The sequence below is a fragment of the Podarcis cretensis genome, assembly GCF_951804945.1.
Source record: "Podarcis cretensis genome assembly, chromosome: 13".
Classification (NCBI taxonomy): domain Eukaryota; kingdom Metazoa; phylum Chordata; class Lepidosauria; order Squamata; family Lacertidae; genus Podarcis; species Podarcis cretensis.
This window is the reverse complement of record NC_137182.1, coordinates 2,919,135-2,937,313: the sequence shown is the minus strand read 5'-3', so window position 1 is coordinate 2,937,313 and position 18,179 is coordinate 2,919,135. Positions and strand designations below refer to the sequence as shown.

Below are 18,179 nucleotides of genomic sequence, written 5' to 3'. Positions count from 1 at the left end.
CTCTGTACACGTTCCAGCTTGTCAACATCTTTCTTAAATTATGGTGCCCAGAACTGGACACAGTACTCCAGGTGAGGTCTGACCAGAGCAGAATACAGTGGCACTATTAATTCCCTTGATCTAGATGCTATACTCCTATTGATGCAGCCCAGAATTGCATTGGCTTTTTTAGCTGCCGCGTCACACTGTTGGCTCATGTCAAGTTTGTGGTCAACCAAGACTCCTAGATCCTTTTCACATGTACTGCTCTCAAGCCAGGTGTCAAGCTAGGTTTTATCCTCACAATCAGAATGAATCACAGCACCAAAAAGGTGTATTGAAAAATATGACTTTTGAGCCATCTGGCCCCAAAATGGCAACTAGGCATTCTGTTCTGGCGACTGTAAGCCTGGTTTAAGGAGCCATTTGGCACCTAGCTTATATATCTGAGTTTCTAACACTGATTACAGGGTCATGTGTGGATTGAGGGCTTCGAAGAGGGTTTGCTTCAAGTTACTTAGTGAGTTCAAAGAAGAGGTGAAATTTGAACCAGGTTCTCAGGATACTCTTTATAGGAGCAGCGATAGTGTTGAGGGTAGCAAGCTTTTCTTTCAGTGGCTCTGAAATGCCCATTACCACATAATACTTCTTTTCTGTAGAGCTCTGTGCCCCTTATCAAACTTTTGAGTATACCAAATCAATTTGGTCTAGTGGAAACTCTCGCATGAACAAAATTGGATTGTGTCTGACAGTAGAATTAAATGCTTCATCTCCTTGAGTACCTGAGCTGCCAAAGGGAAAGTTTTGAATGTGTGTGTTGCCTTTCACCCTCATTACTGAACTGGAACTGAATAGTTTGAAAGGCCTGGCGGGAGACGCTCCTGGCAGGCCACAGTGCGTGTCTTGAGGGCTGCATTTGACATGTAGGTCACAAGCTGTGCTAATCCACCCTAAAGCTAATTTTAAAAATAAGGCTGGGGCTTTCCCCTCCTCAAACAACGTTATCCACCAAATCTACAAAAAATAACACTTCACCATTTTTCACAGTTGCGGTCAATTAGGCAAATATGTTACTTAGAAAATATGCTTATTCCTATGATGTTTGGATTGCATGAAGTGAGCAAAGTGGTTCTCCATTAAGGCTAGTAACCCACTGGATCCATTTGCTGCTTTGGTGAAAATGCTTTTCTCCTTTCAGGCCTGGGAAGCTGCCTTTACCAGATCAGACTGTTTGTCCATCTTGCCGAGTGATGTAAACTCTGACTGAATTCCTCTTCAGGCTCTCAGATAGAACTTCCCCCCCAACATCTGTACTTTGTGTTGTTGTTGTTGTTGTTGTTGTTGTTGTTGTTGTTGTTGTTGTTGCTGCTGTTGTTGTTGTTTTGTCACCCTGCCTATCTGGCTGGGTTTTCCCAACACTATGGGTGACTTGCAGTGCATATAAAAACATAGTAAAACGTTGCACATTAATAACTTCCCGATACAGGGTTGCCTTCAAATGTCTCTAAAAGTTGTGTAGTTCTTTATTCCTTGACATCTGATGGGAGAGCATTGCAAAGAAGGGTGCCACTGCCGAGAAGGCCCTCTGCTTGGTTCCTTGTAACTTCATTTCTCCCAGTGAGGGAACCGCCAGAAGACCCTCGGAGCTGGACCTCAGTGTCTGGGCTGAGCGATGGGGGTATATACTGGGCCAAGGCCATTGAGGGCTTTAAAGGTCAGTACCAACACATTGAATTGTGCTCAGAAATGTACTGGGAGCCAGCGAAGATCCTTTAGGACTGGTATTATAAGGTTCTGGTGGCTGCTCCCAGTCACCAGTCTAGCTGCTGCATTCTGGATTAGTTGTGGTTTCCGGGTCACCTTCAAAGGTAGCCCCACGTAGAGTGCATTTCAGTAGTCCAAGCGGGAGATAACCAGAGCATGCACCACTCTGGCGAGACAGTCTGCGGGCAGGTAGAGTCTTAGCCTGAGTAGCAGAAGTAGCTGGTAGACAGCTGCTCTGAACACAGAATTGACCTGTGCCTCCATGGACAGCTGTGAGTCCAAAATGACTCCCAGGCTGTGCACTTGGTCCTTCAGGGGCACAGTTACCCCATTCAGGACCAGGGAGTCCTCCACACCTGCCCCCCTGCCCCCCCAAAACAATACTTCTGTCTTGTCAGGATTCAGCCTCCATCTGTTAGCCACCATCCATCCTCCCAACTGCCTCCAGACACTCACACAGGACCTTCACCGCCTTCACTGATTCTGATTTAAAAGAGAGGTAGAGCTGGGTATCATCCGCATACTGATGAACACCCAGCCCAAACCCCCTGATGATCTCTCCCAGCGGCTGCATGTAAATGTTGAAAAGCAAGTGAGAGCCCAGGGGTCTGAACACTCATCCCCCACCACCACTTTCTGGACACAGCCCAGGAGAAAGGAGTGGAACCACTGTTTCATGTAGATGATGAACTTTTCAGTCCAGGGTAGTAGTTTATTTTAAACTCATTTGCCCTACTCCTTATAGCACCAGAGAATTTAATTTAAATTCTGTTGCTCTTTGGCTGCAGTCCTGACACTGCCTGCCTGCTTTTAAGCATACCAATAGCCTGAAAATTGCAAGATTAGGTTAGCATTAGACTAGCTTCATGGACCTTCTAGAGTGCACTGTCAGGTTTAAATAAGTAAAGGACCCTTTTATTGTTCAGATTTCATGATAATGCTTCTCTCGTCTCAGAGCAGCAAAGTGCATTTCAGAGAACGACTGCTTTTTTAAATCATAATGGCATTTCACTAGACTCTGGATAGTTTTATGTTGTAATGGGAAGATGACATCATAATGAAACATTGTTCACGGGGGAACCTTGAATCAACATTTTCCATGAGTTAAAATCAAGGCTGTTCCATCAGTTAAAGACATTTAGGTTGGTAATTTTACCATTTAATCAATTAGTTCGTTTAAATTTACATATGCATATTCATACCTCACTACTGTATAGACCTGCTTCTTAAATTTTGGAGGAAGTGTGAGGCTAACAGTAATGTTAAATCTCACCATTTGCAATAAAGGATGTAGAATGCTTTCTTTTTTAATTCCCTATTACAATAGCATCAGCACCAAAGTAGCTTCAAAAATAAAAAATGCATTTTACTGCAGCCCTACTCATTAAAATTTTGCCTCCCAACCAAATTAGTTATTTTGCAGCTTTAGTTCTTTAAAAATCCATTCATTACAATTTCCAGTGCTACATATGTATGAGTGGGTTCAACATGTTGGAAGTATTTTCTGTAACATGTTTACAAACCATGAACTTTGCCCTCAGAGTTCAGTGAATCTTTTGCATTTCAGATATGAATAAATGTTGCAATTGCTTCCTCTTAAAATTAAAAAAAAAAAATGCTAAAATGAGGCAAGACAGCTTTCCGGGAGTCAGCGAAACTCAGGAGGCACTGTCAGGCTGCAGAAACTTGCTCATCTGTCATGGTTTTTGTTGCTATTTGCAGTGTGTGGAATGTTTGCATGATTCAGGAAGTTGCCCTTCAGCATCCAGGACTTAGGTGTGCAAATAGAAAGCAAGTTACTTTCATTTTCTCTCCCTCGGGGTGTTGACAGGCGGCCTTTGTAAGAGGGCTATTTGAGGTGTGTGAAAGTTGGCAAATTTGGCTGAATTTTCAGGATCTTGTCAACAAACTTTTATCCTTATTTTTGCCATACTTGTTCCTTCCTCTGTTTTCATCCTAAAAGGCTTCTGCTGAGTATGTTAAAATCCTTAGGAGGTGCTTTGTAAGCAGGATCTTATTTTGTACCTTTTAAATATGGTGACAGGTGTTTCCTAGTTTTTTGCTGCCCTAATTTTTTATGTGTGAAGTGAGTCCTTTAGAATTTGCTAAATATATAAAGCAGTTTACTGAATACAAGCATGGGATGAAAGTGCCCTGCCACTGAAACACAGTTTGGGACCTGAAAGCTTGCTAACTATTTTGCAATTACTTTGGTTGATTCTAATACATAGTTTGTCCAACTATGGGTCATGGTATTTTCCTATGGACAACTTTCTTAGTTTTTATATATTTGGTCAGTACCTGTTTTCATTTAATATCTCATAATTAGCTGACTTTGGCTGAGTGTTTTCACTGAGGCGCCAACTGCATTGGGATGGTTGCTTGCTTTGCCAGTCAGAGTGAAGAAAAAGGGGTGTTTCTCTCCCAAAAGTGTGCTGTTACTTGCAGGAACATTATTGGCTGACTAACCTCAGGGCCTGCAAGGTGAAGAAACTGCCTCGGGTGGCGGGATCCACAGGAGCAGCAGATCCAGCTTCCAAGGAATGCATTGGCTGTTGCTGGGCCACACACCTTGGAGGATGGGTTCTCCGCAGCCCTGCCAATGCTGCTTCTGTTCTGTGTGAATAGGAGGTGCTGCTGGTCTCCTCCCACCCCCAGGAAGCAAGTGGCGGGCCGGGCTGCTCTCTGGGGTCAGCTGGGCTCCTTCCTCCCACCCGACGGCCTTTGATCCCCATTTCAAGCATCAGGTTAGGTTGGTTTCATTCTTGCCTTGTTCCCGATGTAGATCTCCATTCCCTGCTTCTTCCCTGCTGGGTGTTGGTGTCATTTTGTGGCTTGCCTCAGGTGCCAAAATGTCTCTCCCTTACTAACCTTGTATCTTAAGCTTATAGTTGTGGCAAGAAACAAAATTCTGACGCTGGGCTCCCTTCCCTTTTTAGAGGGGGTGTATGGCGGCCTTATAAGGATACTTCTCTGTGGAACCCTTAACAAGAAGGCAGCGCAACAGGAGCCGCCTAGAGAGAGTCCAGGGTGAAATTCAGTGTTGCCTCTTCTGGTTTGAAATGAGATTACAGATTTTTTTTTTGCTTGCGTTGATTAGCCAACCAGTGCCAGGATGTTTTGGGTTAATTCGCAGCGTTGCCTTGTTACCAATGACCGCTATTTTGCTTTCATATAATTATTAATATCTGTACAATATCTGTAGTTCTCAAATCCTTGGGGGAGAATCAGACAAAGTTTTGTTATTTGTAACAAATCCACTTGGTATGAAATTAAGTAAAAAAAAATGTATCTCATTCTCTGATCAATATTCTTAAGGGATAATGCTTGTTATAATGGGGTTGGCATTTGAGCCATATGTTTGTTTTTGTTTTTTAACTGGTCAGTTTTAATGCTATCAGATCCAGGCAGGTAAGAAAGCAACATATAAATGAACAACTTCCAAGGGGAAAGTTAACATTTTTTCCTTTTTCTGTTTCTAACTGGAATTCATGTAATGTTAAGTCAGTCCACAGTGAGCACATATGCTGTAGGCTACCAGAAGGAAGGCTGTGGGCTCTTTGCTCCTTCCTGGTCCTGCTGCTGCTGTGCGGGGCCACAGTTTGGCTTAGCATATCATCTAAGCTCAGGCTCATGGTTTAGCTTTCTTCCAGACAAACCACAAGGTGTCACCAAGGCTTGTCCTGTGGTTTGTTTGGGGGGACAGCACACCACAAGGCTGGGCTCAGATGACACATTAAGCTAAACAGCAGCTGAGTTCAGTGCAGTGCTGCAAGCAAGAGAGCCAGCGAGGAGGAAAATTCCTCTCTGGAAACCCATTCATTTGCATTGACTAAGCCATCATTTGGCTTAGCTTTAATTGTTACCTAATTCATACAAGCACGTGACAGCATTCCTGTATCAGTTTTATTAATATTTTGATGGTGTATTTTCATGTAGCATACAGACTCAGTTTACTATTTTTTTGGCAAGATTTTGACAGTGTATATCTTATTTTTAATGGCTTTGCTGTACATGACTCATGCAACAAGGTGATCTAAATAATTGTATATTCACACTGAAGGCTTTTACTGTGTATGTTTTGGAATGTAATACGCAAACTATACTTTGACTTCAACTCCTTTCTGTATGGAACCTTGCCCAGGGTTAGAGGATGACATTCTCCAGCCCTGTGCACGGAGGAAATAATATTCTGAATCAATAGACTAGTAATCCCTTGCAGATGATGTAGTTACTAACCCATGGCATATCATTGTTTTCTTAGAAAGAACAGAACAGTCACTCTACCACTTAAGACGTAGGTCATTGTTATTCTTCTTTTCCATCCTTTCGAGGGACCTCCAGCTTCTGCCAAATTAATGTTCTTTCTGTCAGTGCTGCCAAGACTCTTGAAGAGCTTCTGTTGTCCAACAATAGGAACAATCGGGGGTTGGAGAAGGCTTTCTAGGGGGAACCAGCCATCCCTTCTGGGTTCCGGCAGGATCTAGTGAGATGGGTGCATGCCCTCAGAGGTGCCCCTTGGATTCCACTGCCCAAGGCAGGTGCCTCAGTCGGCCTTAGGGCTTGTGCATGACCAGAAGGAGACTCAGGGCTCTTTGACCAGGCTCCACTAGGGGCGGGAGAGCTCCTGTCCCCAACAGAGCCAGCCCAGATTTCCCTGCTGCTTGCACTTGAGCAGCAAGGACCTTTGGGGCTCCTTGGCCAGACTCCCTCCACGTTCGCTGATGTGGGGGGTGGGCGAGCCACCTTGTCCACTCGCCTCCCACTCCCCAATGACGGACCAGGCGGCAAGAGCCAAGCACACAGGCTCTGTGCATTTGACTGCCTTAGCCTTTGCCTGTGTGGGCGTGCTGCCTCTTTCCTGGGGAGGGGGGTTCATTCACCCCAGGAGGAAAGACGCAGCCCAACCTCCTGGGCGAAGGCGCCTTGTGGAGAGGGGCTGCTGGAGGCTGCTAGTGAGCACTAGACACCCCCCCCCCAGCAGCATCCAAGAGCCCCTACACCACCTGGCTGCCTTCCACCGAGAGGGTGGACTCCAAGCAAGGCTGCAACCCCAATCCCACTCCTCATGTGCAAGCAGGAGCGGGTTTGGGGCTCTCTCAGCTGGGAAGGGGGACCAGTTTAATGAAGCCGCTGGCTTGTGTGCGCCGGTAGAGGGTCGGGGGCTCTGAAAAACTGCTTGTTTCTCCCTCTGCCTGTCAGGAACTGGGCAGAGGAGGAATGTTGGAAACTGCCTCCCCAGGAGGAGGAAGAGGAAGACAGTTTAGATTGCACTCAGCACTGGTGTTGGCCTGGGACAAGCCACCGCCGGGCTTGGATAGTGGCGCTGCCCTTGCCCTGACAGGATGCGGCAAGCAGGGCAGAGGCGCCCGAAAGGGAGACGAGGGGAAGCTTTGACTTCTCAGGCGGTGTGAGCAGAGTGGGTGAGTGGAGCTGTTTTACCCTTGCCCTGACTGTTACAACCGCCTGCAAGTGGCGCTCAAAATTGGAGCACGTTCGGCTTCCAAAAAAAGTTTGCAAACTGGAACACTTACCTCCGGGTTTGCGGCGTTTGGGTTCCAAGTTGTTTGACGACTAAGCTGTTCGAGAACCAAGGTGCCACTGTAATGGGAGAGGAGGAGCAGGCAGAGTCAGAGCAACACCTGGCTGACATGTTGCCATTAGAAAGCATTCCAGACCCTCCATCTTCCAGAACCCGGCGAGCCTTGAAAGTAGGAGAGCAAAGAGCTTGAGGACAGAGGGCACGTAGCAGCACCCGTAGAGGAGAGGATGGTGACGAATGAGGAAGTGGAAGAGAAGGGGGTGGAGATTCACTCGGGGCAACGCCACTATCCAAGAGGTTGGGTTCTATAGCCTCTCTCTGTAAAGATTGAAATAAAAAAGGACTGTAAGAAACTTTGCCTTGTCTTTCTACTTTCCTGGGCAGCTTGCAGCATCCTGACACAGCCAGGGCAGAGTGTGATATACCGCTGGTGAAACCGTCCCTGCTTGAGTCCTTGTGCCTCCAGCTCCTGGCTAGTTTGTTTGTCCTTCGGTGCGCTAGGCGCTGGAGACAGAGGGACTCAAGCAGGGATGGTTTCACCAGAGATATACCACTGAGTGAAGCTGCCATCGCAGTCTCCCCCCCATATACTGGTTCTGTGAAATATATTGCCCTGGCCCAGTTGTAGCATCATTCCACATCTTTGTATTTCTGTGGCAGGCTATACCGTGGTACCTCAGGTTACAGAGGCTTCAGGCTAACAGAGGCTTCAGGTTACAGACTCCGCTAACCCAGAAATAGTACCTTGGGTTAAGAACTTTGCTTCAGGATGAGAACAGAAATCGTGCTCTGGTGGTGCGGCGGCAGCAGCAGGAGGCCCCATTAGCTAAAGTGGTGCTTCAGGTTAAGAACAGTTTCAGGTTTAAATAAAAAAAAAGATATATATATATATAATCATTGATTTTTATCCACCCTGGTTCAATCATGGTTTCTAAGGTCACGACATAACACTACAAGTCATGACTAGGAAGGTCAAAACATGATTTGTGGCCAATTCTTGACCATCGTTTAGGCATTCAGAGATCTTCAGGGGGGGGGGGAATAAGGAAGCCAATATATATATGTCAGGACTGACTTTTTCTTTCTGGTGCATTTAGCTGCATGTTTTTTGGGCACTCTTAGAACTGGAATCTAGACTTTCAACTCTGCATTCTGCTTGAGGGCCAAAGAACTTGCTTTAGGTGGTTGTTGTTGCACCAATGTCATTCCTTCTGAATATGTGAATTTGTAAATATAATTTTTGGAATACGTTTCAATTTATAGTTCACCCTGTCCAGAAGTTGCTGTCCAGACTGTACAGTGGCTTTTCCTTACTCGTCCTTGCAAACTTTTTAAATGGCAGCATAGTTTTAATGATAAGAAATGGCGGCTGTAATACAATGATTTGCTAGAGTTGATGCCTGAACTTAATTTGAATCCTTATCTCCTATGTCTGAGTCTGTACAGGCTGTCTTGATTTCTCTCATAAAGATTAGGAAGATTTATTTTGACTTAAAAATGCTTTCAGAAGTTATTTTCAGACAAATTCTTTTTCTGAATTAGTTGTATAAAGGGTGACATACTTACTTCTCTCCTAAATCTTCTAATCTTCATTGATCAGAGGAGGACCATCTGGTTGGGAGATGAGACCCTGGATCCAAGACCTTTAAGTTGTTGTAACAAGATACATCTGCCTTGAAGCAAATATTAAAAGGGTTTCTCTTAAAAAAATAACTAGAACAACTGCCTGAAGATTACCACATACCTTCCAAATTCCTCATTTTGATTTTGGCATCGTTTAAAAATGCTGCATTTGTTTGTGAGGGACATGTCACCTATCCTTTTTTTAAGTGTTCCTTTTCTTATGATTCTAAACCTTGTCCACATTCCTATTTATACAGTAGAATTATGTAAGTCTGCTTAGCAACAAGGCATCTGTGCCTGCAGTTATACTAAGATTTCAAGGTAGGTATAGCAGGAGTGGCGAGCCTCCAGTTTGGGGTCCTGATCCACACACACCGGCATTTTTTTCTGGCCTTCCAAGACACTCCCACCCCAATTTTGGTGGCAGTGGAAGAAACAAAAATAAAGTTTACACACCACAGCCCTGGGGCGATAAAGCCCAGTGCCCTGATTGGGATGCCAATCACCCCTTCCTCACCCCTCACTTGGATCATTTGAAGAGTGGAGATGGGGCAATGCGCCCCTGCTCTGATCTGCAGAGGTTGGCTGAGGAGAGGGGACTGTGTGCGTGTGCATGAGAGTGCATGAGAGAGTGTGAGGTGGTCACAGCCACTTTTGCCCACAGCCACTTTTGCCCACAGCCACTACTGGCATGCAGCACCTAATAAGGGTGACTGCAGCCCTCGGAGGACCATAAAACGTTAGCCACCCATGAGGTATAGGATCGCAGCCTGATTTGAAAACAAGTCCACTGAAGAGAGTGGAACTGCTGAGTAAAAATGCACAAGTTTGTGTCGTAACAAGTGTCCAGTACTTCCCAGAGGCAAATAAAGGGTATTACTGGGGAAAATACTCAGAACTGATCAGAGAGTTCAGGCATTTCAACAAAAAATAGGAGTACAACAGGATTGAGGTGTTTTAACTCTTGTCAGGGCCGTTGACTCATATATAGGGGATATAAAAGCCATTATCTGGACTGGAAGCAAGTGGAACCAGAGTCTGCATTATATGGGGCGTGGGGGGGCATGTTGGTATGTTGTAAGGATATATACACCCTTTGGCTGAGAACAAAACCAACCAAAAGTTTATTTGGAATTATAATCGTCTTTTTCTTTTCTTTTCTTTTCTTTTCTTTTCTTTTCTTTTCTTTTCTTTTCTTTTCTTTTCTTTTTCTTCTCTTCTCTTCTCTTCTCTTCTCTTCTCTTTTTCTTTCTTTTCTTTTCTACTTCTTTGCAATCTTCTTCACACATGTAATAGAAGTTATTCCAGATCAATCCAATGTGAGTTTTCCAAGCTGGGACAAGACAATTCAGTGATTTGACTGAAAGCAGTGTAAGATACCTGCTTGCTTGCTGTGAAATCTGCCATTTTGCATTTTGGGGAGCTCACACAGTTGGTTTGTGGATTCTGATGAATTTATCACATCTTTGTTTGCATTGATGTATAAGCTAGTTTCAGTGGAAGAACAAAATGTTCCCATGCAAGGATGGGTAAGAGAAACAGGTTCGGGAATTGGAAGAACAGGATGTATGCCGTTGGCTAATAACAGCTTGACAGTTGGGAAAGTGTTATGGAGATCACTTCAGGTGGCAGATTTATATGTGGGATTTGTTCTCCTGCTTCCAGGCTAACATGCAGTGATATGAAAGCTGCAAATGTTTTTGTGAAAGCATTTAGCTCAAGAAGTAAATTCTGATACTTCCACACAGCACTTGCGAAAAAAGAGCCTTTCGTAAGCTCTTATTTTGAAGATAGATAAAACTCTGCCGTTCATCATTTTTCTCTTAATGTAATTAGTTCAACTTCCTGACTTCTTTGATAAGGCAGTTGTGACAGAAGGGGCCCTGCCCACACCTGGCAGGATGGCTCTTGAAGATGAATGATGTCGCTTCCAAGCTTCTACTGTCAGTGCTGGAGACTCCTTGCTTTGGGTTTACTCCCTGCATGAGCAACATCATTCCCAGAAATCCATGTAACAAACACATCAAAACTTATTTTAGGAAGAGGCAAACTCTTGTTTTGGCTCCAGCAACCTGCCTCTGTGGGCTGATAGTTTGGCTTCAGAAGACACGGATCATCTCCCCAAAGAAGCCAGAGGTGATCTGCATCAGAATATTTCTGCTGCATTCCTAGCTCGCCCTTAGATCCGATTCAGTTCTTGACCTGAGCCCAGAAGCCAGAAGCAGCACACAGCCACCCAGTTGGATGCAGAGCCTGTCTCCCAAAATTGCCTTGCTTGTGATTCGTTCTCGGGTTCCAAGCTGTTTGGTGAGCCCCCACAGTGCAGTTTGGCGTGTGGTGAATAGATGACATGGTTGCTTAGCTATGCATCCAGCTTGTGGCCCAGCCGGCTTCATTTTAGCATGTTTGGGCTGTTGCAAGCTAGATTAGCAATTGCACAACCTCTTTATTTATTTACAGTACTAAAGGCTGTTCATATCAGCATTTCTCCATGTCAGAATGACTACATGAATTTAAGGCAAGGTGTATTTTTAATAAGCTCATTTCCTTCAAAACCTACTTCGTTGTCACACACAATATTTGCTTTTCATTGCTGCTACAAGAAAAAGGTTTAACAAGTGTTAAGAAATTGCATAATAATACCCAGGGCTCCTTTATAACCATGTGAACAAAGTGTTCAATTTGGGGCCTGCTGGCTGAGAGGTTAAACCATGTAATCTTGGCACAAAAACAGTAGTCAAAGACTGGGCTAAACTGATATTACCTTAGTGATATTTGGTTTTAACCAGATGGAATGTTAAGCATTAACACATGAAAGGATTACGTTGATGTTGGAAATGCAGCTGATGACAGTTGCGTACAAAAGAGGCAATTCACTAAATTCTTTGTACTGCTGTGCCTATTTTTGTAAAAGAGAGTCAATCCGGCATAAATGGCAGGTCATAGCCCCCCCCCCCATGCATGGGCCTCTTCTAATTACCTGAACTCTTGTAGCCTTTCTGTATTATAAGCTAACAAAACTTTGGGACAAGTAAGTAGAGCGAAACTCTGAAGTGGGAAGACTCCAGGTGATGGAGAGGACTGCATGTGTGGATCCCTGCTCTCCTCAGTGGGAGACTATTGCTGCTGCTGCTGCTGCTGCTGCTAAAAATACAGTTTTTATTCATTTTCATGGTACAGAAGATAAATTTCGAGAAAACAGTTGTTACAACAGTAAACAACAAATAACTTGTCCTGATGAAATTACAGACTTTTATCAGGCCATGTGTTAAAGTTTCATTTGATTACTCTAAGAGATCATGCCACATTTTCCCATGAGGGCTGGGTGGATTTCTGCTACTGCCTGAAGAATTTATGGATTCAATAAACATTTGCCATATATGGATCATGTTTGCCCTTTGCTGCTCTCACCTGGCATGTTAGTTTCTCAGCCCGTGCCATTGACTGTACTCTTGTTATACCAACACCTGTTTTCCAACATCTGGCTGTCTCTGTATGAGCAGCAGTCATTAGAAAGGCTAAGAGGTCATCTTTGGAATAATCAGGAGCAGGCAGGATCCTAAGCCCAAGTAGTGCTAGTGCAGGGGACATTTCCATGGTTTTTTGTATATTCAGCTTATTTCTTTGAAGGGTTTGATGATGTCTCAACACCACCACATATGGAAATATGTACCTTTGACTGCACATCCCCTCCAACAATTGGGACTGACTTCCTTACATATTTGGGACAGCCTCACCGGTGTATAATGCCACCTACACAGAAGTTTTAATCAGGCTTCTCTTATTTTTGCAGAAACTAGACCATTGGTATTTGCACATCTAGGTCCATTTCCCATGGCATTTTTGTGAACAATATTGCCATATTCCAGTGTTATTAGAGCTTTGTAAATTGAGGAAGCTATGAGTGGAGAGAAGTTAAAAAGATGTGCTCTATATCTGTTAGTTTCCTGTTTGCTTGAGTGGAAATGTCTGGGTTTAACAGGAATCTTCACAGCCGGTTGAAATGGTACCATGACCATTTAATGTTTGGTATGGCAGCTATGAATTGTTCCTTTCATAGTGGGATACTGTTTGCATAAAAATCTTTTAATCTGTAAAGGCCCACCTGTTCCCAACAATTCCAATCTAAGTATTGTCCTGTTCCTTTAAAAGATGGGTGAAAGCAAAGAGGGATAAGGGGAGGTAGTGGTGGAGCCAGTTTTTTAAATGTTGCTTTCCACACATGTGGTGCAGAGGACAGGGTACGCAATCGTATGGGTTTTAGTGAGTGAGGAGGGTAGAAAGGGATGGGCTCTATATAGTGGATCTGAAATGTCTATATTTATACATTGTTTACGTTTTTGCTCGTGGTTCAGTGACAATGCTTTAGTTGGAAGGCATTGTAATAAGTTTGAAGATGTGGGATTCTGAGCCCACCATTTTGGACCCTTCCATATATAATTCTGGAGCCTAGTCATGCTTTCCCTCCATCTTAAATAAACTTGTTTATTGAGCACTGCCAAATTTTAAATTGTTTGGGTGTAATCATAATCGGCAGCACTTGAAAGAAAAATGAATTTTTCAGCAGGATAGCCATCTTTACTGCAGCTGTGCTTCCTGACCATGATAAACGTAGGTGTCAGGGGCTCAGGAGCAGAGGCACAGGGAAGAGAGGAGATGGAGAGCGAAGGGGAAGAATCCGAGGGGAGCGTAGGAGAAGAGGACAGTGGATCGAGGGATTCCATGAGCCTCTCCAGCGAATTGGAAGATTCACAGAAGGGGGCGCCAGTGGCCAGGGGTAGGGGGGTCCCAAGGGGGACACCCCAGAAGCAAGGGGCCAGCGGGGACTCCCAGAGCAGCAGTTGGAAATCAGGACCAGCTTCCCCACCAGAGCATAGTGGGGGGGAAGAGTCACAGGTATCGGGAGTAGCGTCTCCCCCAGCAGGGAGAGGAGAGGAGTCAGGGCGGACCACGCCTCCATCGGAGAGTCAGACAACGGAGGGGAGGTCAGATCCGGCCAGTATCCCGGAAGAGGGAAGCAGTGATAGAAGTAGTGTAACGGTCAGGAGGAAGGTCACTGGGTTGGCGCGAGAGGCAAGTTCAAATATACAGGAGCGTGGGACAGCAGAGAATGAGGATTGGGAACCGGGTCCTAAAGCCCGCCGGAGGCAGGGGGAGGAGCTAAGCGACTCAGCGTCAGAGGAGTCCAGAAAGGGGAATGCCCCAGCGGGCAGGAGGACCCAGAGGAGAAGAGAGCAGCGGAAAAGGTGGAGCAGGGCTAGGATCTTAAACTGGTGTCAGAGGGGAGGAGATTCAGACGGGACTTCGCTGATCTAGGGTTTAAGATGTAGGGCTGCGCGCTGCGGCTTTGAAATGGAAATTGAACTTCAATAAAGACTTTTGTACATTACGACAGCCTAGCGTTGGTCCTCTGTGAGCTGGGACCTAGAGGCAGCTCTGACAGTAGGTCTTTCCAATATTCAAGACTTTCTCGTACCTGTAGGAATACTGGTGTGAAGTTTGCTTTTCTTAGAGCTGATAGATTTTTAGTTATCTGCACTCCCAAATATTTTATTACCTTGTGGCAGGTTTTAAAACCTGTCTGATTTTGCACGGTGAAGGAATGCCTATACAGTGGTACCTCAGGTTAAGTATTTAATTCGTTCCGGAGGTCTGTTCTTAACCTGAAACTGTTCTTAACCTGAAGCACCACTTTAGCTAATGGGGCCTCCTGCTGCTGCCGCGCCGCCAGAGCACGATTTCTGTTCTCATCCTGAAGCAAAGTTCTTAACCTGAAGCACTATTTCTGGGTTAGCGGAGTGTGTAACCTGAAGCGTATGTAATCTGAGGTACCACTGTATACATTGGTTCTGATTTGGATTTGTTGATTTTTAATCCAGCCACTTCACCATAATTGCCTAGTTCTTGCATTAATACAGGCATTGCATCTTTTGGGTTAGAGAACATTATTTTTGGTATATCATCAGGCAAAAAGACTTATTTTATGCACTTATTTTTTAATTTCTACTCCTTTTATCTCCAAATTGCTTCTAATGGAGAGGTCCAGTGGTTCAATTGAGAGGGCAAACAAGAGGGGTGGCAGAAGGCATCCCTTCCGTACCCCTCTTTGCAATAGAGAAGGCTTCAGAGGCTATACCAGTTACCCTAACCTGAGCGTATGAGTTTTTGTCATGATAGAATTCATAAAATATAGCCCCATATTCATTTTTGGCAACAACCTTTCTAGGAACTGCCAGTTGACTCAATCAAAGGATTTATATGCATCTATTGATATGACTGCTAGTGGTAGATTTTTGCTTTAGCTTGGATGGATAACATTTGGTAGATGGAAAATTGGGTCACAGATCTGTCTCTGGGGTATGGACCCAGCTTGATCTATGAAGAAATAAACGTGTTGAGGCTTGCAGTAAAGATTTTAGTATCTTGATTTTTCCTGGCTTAGGTATAATTTAGGGCTGGCATAGGTCCTGAATTTCCTGGACATAGCCAAGATTTGGCCCTTGGAAGCAGCATCCGGGTGGAAAACGCTGAAACGTCCAGGGAAGAAAAAGCTCAACAACTTTGGCAAATAAATAAATAAATAAATAAATGCCCCAAAACGTTGCCAATATGGCAACCCTGTATAACTATTATTTTAGAGTGTTTCCAGGAGGTTGGTACTTGACCACCTGAAAGAATATCATTAAACAGAGAGGTTAATCTTGGGATCAGAATCTCACTGAATCACTTATAGAAGTTTGCAGGGTAACTGTCTTAACTTTATACCCCTTCAGTTTTTTGATTACTGTGGCTACCTCATCTATAAAGGTAAAGGTAAAGGTACCCCTGCCCGTACGGGCCAGTCTTGACAGACTCTGGGGTTGTGCGCCCATCTCACTTAAGAGGCCAAGGGCCAGCGCTGTCCGGAGACACTTCCGGGTCACGTGGCCAGCGTGACATCGCTGCTCTGGCGAGCCAGAGCCGCACACGGAAACGCCGTTTACCTTCCCGCTGGTAAGCGGTCCCTATTTATCTACTTGCACCCGGAGGTGCTTTCGAACTGCTAGGTTGGCAGGCGCTGGGACCGAGCAGCGGGAGCGCACCCCGCCGCAGGGATTCGAACCGCCGACCTTTCGATCGGCAAGTCCTAGGCGCTGAGGCTTTAACCCACAGCGCCACCTGCGTCCCGAACACCTCATCTATAGGCTGGTTTAAATAGTCCCCATGGGTGTCATTTAGTTTAGGTAATGCAATTGTTTCCAAATACAGTGGTACCTTGGTTCTCAAACGTCTTTGTACTCAACTTGGAACCCAAACACTGCAAACCCGGAAGTGTTCCAGTTTGTGAACCTTTTTTCGGAAGCTGAATGTGCTCCGTTTTAAGTGCCACGCTTCCGATTTGAGTGCCACGCTTCCGATTTGAGTGCCACAGTTCTGTTTTGGGTGTTATGCTGAGGTCCATCTGTTTTTGCTATTTATTTTACGTTTTTTCTTTTTGTGGCTTTTTTCTTTTGTTTCTGTGACTGTGTGGAACCCAGTTCAGTTACTGATTAATTGTTTGACTGCAGTACATTGTTTATTGCTTTCATTTTATGGATCAGTGTTCTTGTTACATAGTAAAATTCATGTTAAATTGCTGTTTTAGGGGTTGTTTTTAAAAGTCTGGAACGGATCGATCCATTTTGCATTACTGTCTATGGGAAAGCACGCCTTGGTTTTAGAATGCTTTGGTTTTGGAATGGACTTCTGGAACGGATTAAGTTTGAGAACCAAGGTACCACTGTATTCTGTAACCGTTGGGAAGGAGGTGATAGGATCAGCATATAGGGAGGCAGAAAAATCTCTAAACATAATATACTTAAAAGGTAAAGGTACCCCTGCCCGTACAGGCCAGTCTTGACAGACTCTGGGGTTGTGCGCCCATCTCACTCAAGAGGCCGGGGGCCAGCGCTGTCCGCAGACACTTCCGGGTCACGTGGCCAGCGTAACATCGCTGCTCTGGCGAGCCAGAGCTGCACACGGAAACGCCGTTTACCTTCCCGCTAGTAAGCGGTCCCTATTTATCTACTTGCACCCGGGGGTGCTTTCGAACTGCTAGGTTGGCAGGCGCTGGGACCGAGCAGCGGGAGCGCACCCCGCCGCGGGGATTCGAACCGCCGACCTGACGATCGGCAAGTCCTAGGCGCTGAGGCTTTTACCCACAGCGCCACCCGCGTCCCCTCATATTTAAGAGTACCTTCCTTATCCCTTAGCTGGTTTACTCTCTTAATGTTCACTCTTTTCTGAATATGGTTAGTGAGCATCTTAGACTTCTTATCACCATGTTCATAATATTTTTGGTTAAGGAAAAGCAAATTTGTAGTGTTTTTTTTAATGTTTCCAAGGCTGTGACTTCTGCTCTCCTAGCATTCAAGGTCCTTAAGGTCTTCTTCCTGCCACCTCTTATGTGCTTTAGTTCAAGCTGCCTTATTTCCAGTAGGAGGTGATCTGATTCTTTGGCAGCCTTTCTTTTGATTGCTGTCGCTTCACTAATGCAGGTCCCCTGATGATGCCTTCAGAGCTTCCCAGACTGTTGCAAGAGGCATTCTCTCTGTGGTGTTAATATCCAAGTAGTTATTTATTTCTGAAAAGAGGTGGTCTGTTGCCAGTTTATTCGGTAGGAGAATTGCAGGAAATCTCCAGCAAGATGATGACTTGGGTTTTTCTTGGAGATGTAAGGTGGCCCCCACTGGAGCGTGGTCGGAAACAGTGCGACAACTAATCTTTGATTCAACAATTCTTTGAAAGTCTGATGTTGAAATCATGACAAAATTGAGATAGGAGTATGATGAGTAACAACTTGAAAAAATGAAAAGTCTTTAGTAGTTGGGTGGAGCTCTCTCCATATGTCTGTCAGGTTGTTTTCACGAAGTATGGCTTCCAATGCTGAGGGTGTTTTACGTGACTTGGTTACAGTGGGACCAGTTCTGTCCAGTTGGGGATCTCATACAAGATTTAATTCCCCTCCTAATAGCACCATGCCTTCCTGGAATCCAGATACTGTAGTTCTTGCAGAGTGAGTTGGAGAAATTGTAACTGTCCTTTGTTTGGAGAGCAAAGTGAGGCTATAGTTGGTGTGATGCCTTTCCTTGGGCCTTTGACATGGTGGCCTCTCTTGTCTGTCAAAGTTCCCTTGAGGGTAAAAATCAGACTGTTGGAAATCAGCACCGCTACCCCTCTTGCTTTTGATGTGCCAGGAGATGAGATTTGGAGATCAAAGCCTTTGAGACAATGAATTCTATCCATTTGCTTC

The 18,179-nt window shown here is 44.9% G+C and overlaps 1 protein-coding gene and 1 long non-coding RNA gene across 7 annotated transcripts in view; one reads left to right on the top strand and one right to left on the bottom strand.

Moving 5' to 3' along the window:
- The window catches only part of EPB41L4B (erythrocyte membrane protein band 4.1 like 4B), a 138,805-nt gene that overhangs the window by 7,707 nt on the left and 112,919 nt on the right, over positions 1–18,179 (top strand). The gene's annotated exons all lie outside the window — the stretch shown is intronic.
- On the bottom strand, positions 5,636–7,480 carry LOC307201130. Its single transcript, XR_013832568.1, has 2 exons — positions 7,278–7,480; positions 5,636–6,226 (listed from the first exon to the last, which is right to left on the bottom strand). It is a non-coding gene; the product is annotated as an uncharacterized lncRNA (long non-coding RNA).